Raw genomic sequence first — 6,379 nt, 5'->3', positions numbered from 1 at the left:
CTGTGCCTGGAAGCCTAAAATGGGGCCCCCAGGGTCTGTTTGCCCTTTTTCAAAATGGCACCACCCACTTCATTTTGCCCTTTCTCAAGATGGCGGCCACCAGCTTCTCGCGACCCATCAGAAATTGAATCACCACCCACAGCTTGACAACCTCTGCTCCACACAATTCTCAGTATCAGAGGCTAACCATGAGAAAGGCTCCAGACTGCAAAGAAGTTGTGGGCTATATACAGTTGCATTTGTTTCCAACAGTCCATCTACTTGTTGATGATTAGGATGTATGCTCCCTGACAACTTGGAAGGGGGAGAAAATAAATCTCAAGGTTGCATGGATTGCATGGGTTAGTCTTAAACAAGTGCTGAAGTATTCATTAGGAATAAACTACTTTTCAGGATCTTATCTTTTATTAAGCTACAACAGCATTAGAATTCTGCACAATCTAACTGGAGGAACATCTATGCTTTCCGATACTTTCATTTTCCATGGCACATCTCCCACACTGCTAATGCCCGATCTCGTCTGATCTCGGAAGCTAAGCAGGGTCAGGCCTGGTTAGTACTTGGATGGGAGACTGCCTGGGAATACCGGGTGCTGTAGGCTTATACCATAGTCTTTCCAGACTGAAGGTTGCCAACCAAACTGCCTAACCTGGGCTGGCTCATAGCATGCAGTGGTGCTGATGCAGCTTCCGTTGCATGCTATGGGCCAGCCAAAGACCATGGTGCGATGGAGTGGCAAGTAAACAACTTTTTAATGTACCCATCCTGCTGTGCCATGGTCACCAATGGGACTACTTGGATCTGTACCAGCCCATTGTCTGGCATAAATCTGAGTGGGTCCAGGGAGGCGTGTTGAGGCCAAGAAGGGGGCATAGGGTCAGTGGGACTGCTGCCACTGTTGAGCAGCTGATTATCATGGTGGTGGAATGGGGCAGCATGGCGGTAGAATGAGGCGGTGGGGGCAGGCAGGATGGGGTGTAGAAGGGCAGGATTGGCAGTGCTGGCATGTGCCACATTCTGTTCCCTTCCTGGGCCTTATGCATTGACATGGGGCAACATGGATTGTGCGGGCCAAAATTTCCCTATTGTGGCTGCCGGAGCTTACCCCAGGGCAAGGGAACAAATGCCCCCTTACCTCAAGGAAACCTCCAGTAGCCTTAATCCCCACATAGGATGAAGCTCAGCCCATCCTGGCCCTGCTCCATCTCTGTTTGGGGATTTGCGCTGGATTGGGCTGTTAATTTCATAATATCTGCCCAATACTTTTCAGAGCACAAATATAATCTTTCTCTGGATTGAATCCAAAGATCATAAATGTGAAATGCACCATTTCCAGAATAAAACACAATACAGCACATTTCTGTGGGTCATACTCATGATGCACTGCATATTAGTGGGAATTAGAAATAATTCTGATTCTGCACAGACATCACATTTTGTAAAATCCAGTATTTAAAAAAACATTTCCTTCTTGGTCTTGCACACTTCAGCTGTGTTCACTCAAGCTCTGCTCCTGGTTTTCTTTTTCTTTTTCTTACACTGTTCACTATTTTTGAGTTCAGTGAGCCTTCTTCTTCAGGGAGAGGTTATCACTTGTAAATATATTTTCAGTAATGGTGCCAGAGCCTTTGTTATAAATCCCACGGCATCCAAGATTTTCATCCCTGGCCAGGAAGCCAAAAACCTGCAGGTTCTTGGAATACATTTAATTTTCAATGTCTGCCAAGCAAAAGCTTTTGATCATGCATTGGTTCAAGGGTTTTTAATTTCTGGTCTAACTCTTACCCAGTAGCTAGTCCTTCTGCCTCTGGCTTCCACTTATCCCTATATCTCAATGTCCCTATATTGCCAGCGCTCAGAAAGATTTGATGCAGTATACATGCTCTCCACCACCTCTTTCTCTGTGGAGCACAGGCAGCTAGATTAAACACAGTGGATTCACATACTGTCCAACATTTGCCAGACAAAATAAGTACATTCCTTTAACGTTATGTGAAAATTACAGGTGTCCCCTGGTATCCACAGATTCTGTATCTGCGGATCTGATTCTGCAGTTTCCCTTGCTCCCAATTCTCCCGAGCCCATTACCTTTGTTTATCTTGTTTGCACTTGCATGAAGCAGTTGTATCTTGCTTTTACATGACGCTATAAGCAGAAAACTCTGACAGACAAGCAGGCAGGCAGCCTGCATGGTAGAGGGGACAACTCAGAGAATGTTAACAGGAAGAAGGAAGTCCACCTTGACCCCAGGAGGCAGATCAGGTCTGGGAGGGGGCTCAGGATTTGGTGTGTACCACTGCCACTGAACCTGCCCCCCTCCTGGACCCAATCCGCTGTCTCCCCCACTCCTGTCAGTACCCTGTTCTACCCAATTCTTTCTAATATAGGAATTCTTTCTAATATATTTTTCCCAACCCTATTAGATCAGCCCGGGTGGCCCAGTGTACAGGGAGGGTAGTGAATTCATTTCGGAGGGAGGAGGTGTTGCCGCCGACCTTGAAGCAGGCAGTGGTTTGCGCCCTCCTGAAGAAACCCTCCTTGGATCCCACTAATTCAAGCAACTTTCAACCAGTCTCAAATATTCCTTTTTCGGGCAAGGTGATTGGGCAGGTGGCGTCACAGCTCCAGAGGGTCCTGGAGGAAACTGATTATCTAGATCTGTTCCAGTCTCGCTTCAGGTTGGGGTATGGGACAGTGCCTTGGTGGATGACCTGAGCTGGGGAATGGACAAGGGGAGTGCATCCCTATTAGTCCTACTGGACTGCTCAGCTGCCTTCAACACCATCGACTGTGGTGTCCTTCTGTGTCAGTTGGCTGAGTTGGGGCTTGGAGGCACTGTTTTGCAGTGATTCCACTCCTTCCTGGCTGACAGATCCCAGGAGGTGGTGCTGGGGGATGCTTGTTCGGCATCCTGGCCTCTTAGGTGCGGAGTGCCGCAAGATTCTATTCTATCCCCCAAGCTATTGAACATCTATATCAGGAGTGTCCAAACATTTTGGCAGGAGGGCCACATCATCTCTCTGGCATTGGGAGCCGGGGGGGGGGGGAAAGAGTTAATTTACATTTAAAATGTGAATAAATTTACATAAATGAATTTATTAGAGATTGCACTTATGTGAATGAATGTAGGTCTTGCAGTAACTCAAGGCCTATAAAAGGCCTTGCACAAAGCAAGGCCAGCCTTTTCCTTCTCTGCCACTGCTGCATCACAGATGTGAAACAGCAAGTAGTGGAGGGAGCCCTTGTCCCACAGCTCAGGTGAGAGGTCGAACAGTCGTCCTCATGCTGAGAGCAGATGTATCGGGCCAGCATGGACTCCAGCAAGTCTCTGGAGGACCAGAGGCTCATTGGAGACTGGGGGCTCCCTGAGGGCCTGATTGGGAGCCCCCGAGGGCCGCAAGTGGCCCCCGGGCTGGGGTTTGGGCACCCCTGATCTATATGAAGCTGCTGGGAGAGGTTATCTGAAGGTTTGGGGTAGATGCCATCAGTATTCTGATGACACCCAACTCTTTCTCTCCTTTCTCTCCCTTCCTCTGAGGGGGCAGTTGAAGTACTGGGTTGTTGTCTGGAGGCAGCTGGATGTGGATGAAAAAGCTGATAAGACATAGGTTCTCCTAGTCTGGAAGTCCATGACTTGGGTATTGGACTATTGTACTACTCTGAATGGGATTACATTCCCTCTTGAAGGAGCAGGTCCACAGCCTGGGGGTGCTCCTGGATTGGCAGCTGCTCCTGGATTCCCAGGTGGCAACTGCGGCCAGGGGAGCTTTTACTCAGCTTTGGCTGACCCGCCAGCTGCAATCAAACCTGGGTTGCTCAGACCTGGCCACAGTGACTCATGCTCTAGTGACATCTAGATTAGATTACTATAATGAGCTCTATGTGGGGCTGCCTCTAAAGATGGTTGGGAAACTGCAGTTAGTGCAGAATGCAGCTGTGGTTGCTGGGGCTCGCTGGTTCGACCCTGTTGAGCCATTGCTTCAGCAACTACACTGGCTGCTGGTTTGAATTCAAAGTGCTAGTTTTGAGTTTTAAAGCCCTGTACAGCTCAGGTCCAAGGTATCTGAGGGATCACCTCCTTCCATATAATCCTACCCATCCTCTCAGAGGGTGCCCTAATAATTATGCTGCCACCAGTAGAAGTGAGGGGGGTGGCAGCAAGAAACAGGCCCTTCTCGGTGATGGTGCCCCATCTTTGGAATTCCCTTCCTCTTGGGCTTGAGAACAGCAACCTCTTTGAAGTCCTTTGGGTGGGGTTTTATTTAGGGAAGCTTTGAAATGTTGACATCAGGGGGGCTGGCGTTTTTTATGAAACGTCTTTTAGCAGTGATCTAATTGTGTCTTATTGTTTTTATGGGTTCAATTGTTTTATATTAATATTTTTAGCATTGTTTTTATTGCATTGAAATATTATTTTGTAAGATGCCTTGAAGGCCCTTAAACGCGGTGGAAAGGCAGGTATAAATAAATAAATAAATATTATTCCTAAAAACTATGATTTTCCACAATTTTTGCCACTAGTGCTATCACCCCCTTCCCATGAAGGTGTCACCTTAATAACACCTTATTGGTTCCATTCAGTGTCATAGTAACATCTCATTGCCTCTTTGAACAATCAGTCTTATTAGTCTGTTTTGAGTTCAGGGAATCTACTTTTCGTTACATAAGACAGTTGTATTTTTTCCCTGGTTTTTTGGCCATAACATTTGATAGAATGGAGATATTTCACTCTGGTTTCTTTCACTGAATTCTGTTGTAAATTACACATTGAATGGAATATAACACAATGGTATTATTTCTAACAACTGTGATTTTTGCCATTTTGGTCATTAGTGGTGCACGCCCCCCCCTCCAAGGGTGGCACCTGAGGCAGCCAGCACCCCTGCCCCTACTAGCTACACCACTGCATGCTGGAAAGTACATTGTGACAGTGGAAAGATTTGAGGCACTGGAGGAAAGCCTGCCGGTGTCTGCAGAAGACTAGCATGTGCTGGGGAAGGGAAGCTCCATGAGGTCTGGCTTGTGGTTGGGAGGACGGAAAGGGACATAAAGGGGCAGGAAGAAGGCAGGAATGGGTTTCCTTTATAACATATGCTACTGACCCCACCCCAGCTTAATCTCGTGCTGGCTGGCACGAGCAGGCAATAGGACTGGGCTATAAGATGGAACTGTGTATAATGTGAAGGTCTTGCAATGCTCTACGTAACTACTAAAAATTATTATTGTGCAAGTCCCATTGATTTCCATAGTGCTTATCGATGCTTAAACCAAATGTCGGACTGCAGGCTTATTGAGAATCTTATGAAGGATTACAATTGTTTAGGGATAGGTTCTGCTGTATTTCTGCTGTGTCAGCAATCTTCTTTCAGCTAATATTTCACTCAAATATATTTTTGTAGCGTGTGCAGCAACCTTTGGAGAGCACAGCCAAACTCTTTTTGAATACTTATGATCTGTTCTTGTTAAATGTCGTTTTTATACAGTACTGTACTTTCCCCCTTAACTCTGGATATGATCTTCTTACTGTGCTTGCTCATAGTGTACCTAACAGTTCCACTGAAATGGTTTTCTCGTGAGTAAGCACCTTCTAATTACGAGTAAGCACATTTCAAATTATAGTGTTGGAGAAGACTTTTGAGAGTCCCCTGAACTGCAAGGAGATCAAATCAGTCAATCCTACAGGAAAACAACCCTGATTGTTCATTGGAAGGACAGATAATGAAGCTGAAGCTTAAATGCTTTGGTCATATCATGAGAAGAGAGGGCTCTTTAGAAAAGACCCTAATACTGGGGAAAAATTGAAGTCAAAAGGAGAAGGGGATGGCAGAGGATGAGTTGGTAAGAGAGTGTCACAGAGGCAATGAACATTAATTTGGACAAACTCCAGAAGTTAGTGGTAGAGAGGGGGGCTTGCTTTGGTCCATGGAGTCACAAAGAGTGGAACATGACTTAATGACTGAACAAGCACATTTGAGCTAATACAATGATGTGGTGGTGAATCTGTGGGAACAAGTGCACTTGGGCGTGTGACCCAGGCATCCTTGCCAATAACATTATAAATAGTACTCAATTCAGTGCAAACACAGATGCTTCTTGCCTCCAAGCCAGAAAATGACTTGTGAAATGTGGAGCTTATATACAGGCCCAGGGAGCTTTTGGCCCTATGGCCATGTATTCTTCCATTAAAGATTTCATAATGCATGTTTCCATAAAGTAATCACTCAAACCAGCCCACGAGGAAAGTTTTTGGTTTGTTTTGTTCTTACAGCTGGGAAACCTGCGGCAATCAAATGCTTCTGCCAAAGTCAAGCAATTTATCAGCAACGGAAAGAAGAGGGCCCTATTTCCAATTCCATACGTTGTTTTCAAGCAAAACGAG

At 46.1% G+C, this 6,379-nt stretch overlaps 1 pseudogene; it reads left to right on the top strand.

Moving 5' to 3' along the window:
- Positions 1 to 479: 479 nt before the first annotated feature.
- On the top strand, positions 480 to 601 carry LOC136642663 (5S ribosomal RNA; annotated as a pseudogene).
- The last annotated feature ends 5,778 nt before the right edge of the window (positions 602 to 6,379 follow it).

Source organism: Tiliqua scincoides, chromosome 2 (genome assembly GCF_035046505.1).
Source record: "Tiliqua scincoides isolate rTilSci1 chromosome 2, rTilSci1.hap2, whole genome shotgun sequence".
Lineage (NCBI taxonomy): Eukaryota > Metazoa > Chordata > Lepidosauria > Squamata > Scincidae > Tiliqua > Tiliqua scincoides.
Note: the sequence above shows the minus strand (reverse complement) of the source record. Positions and strands in the feature narration are given on the sequence as shown.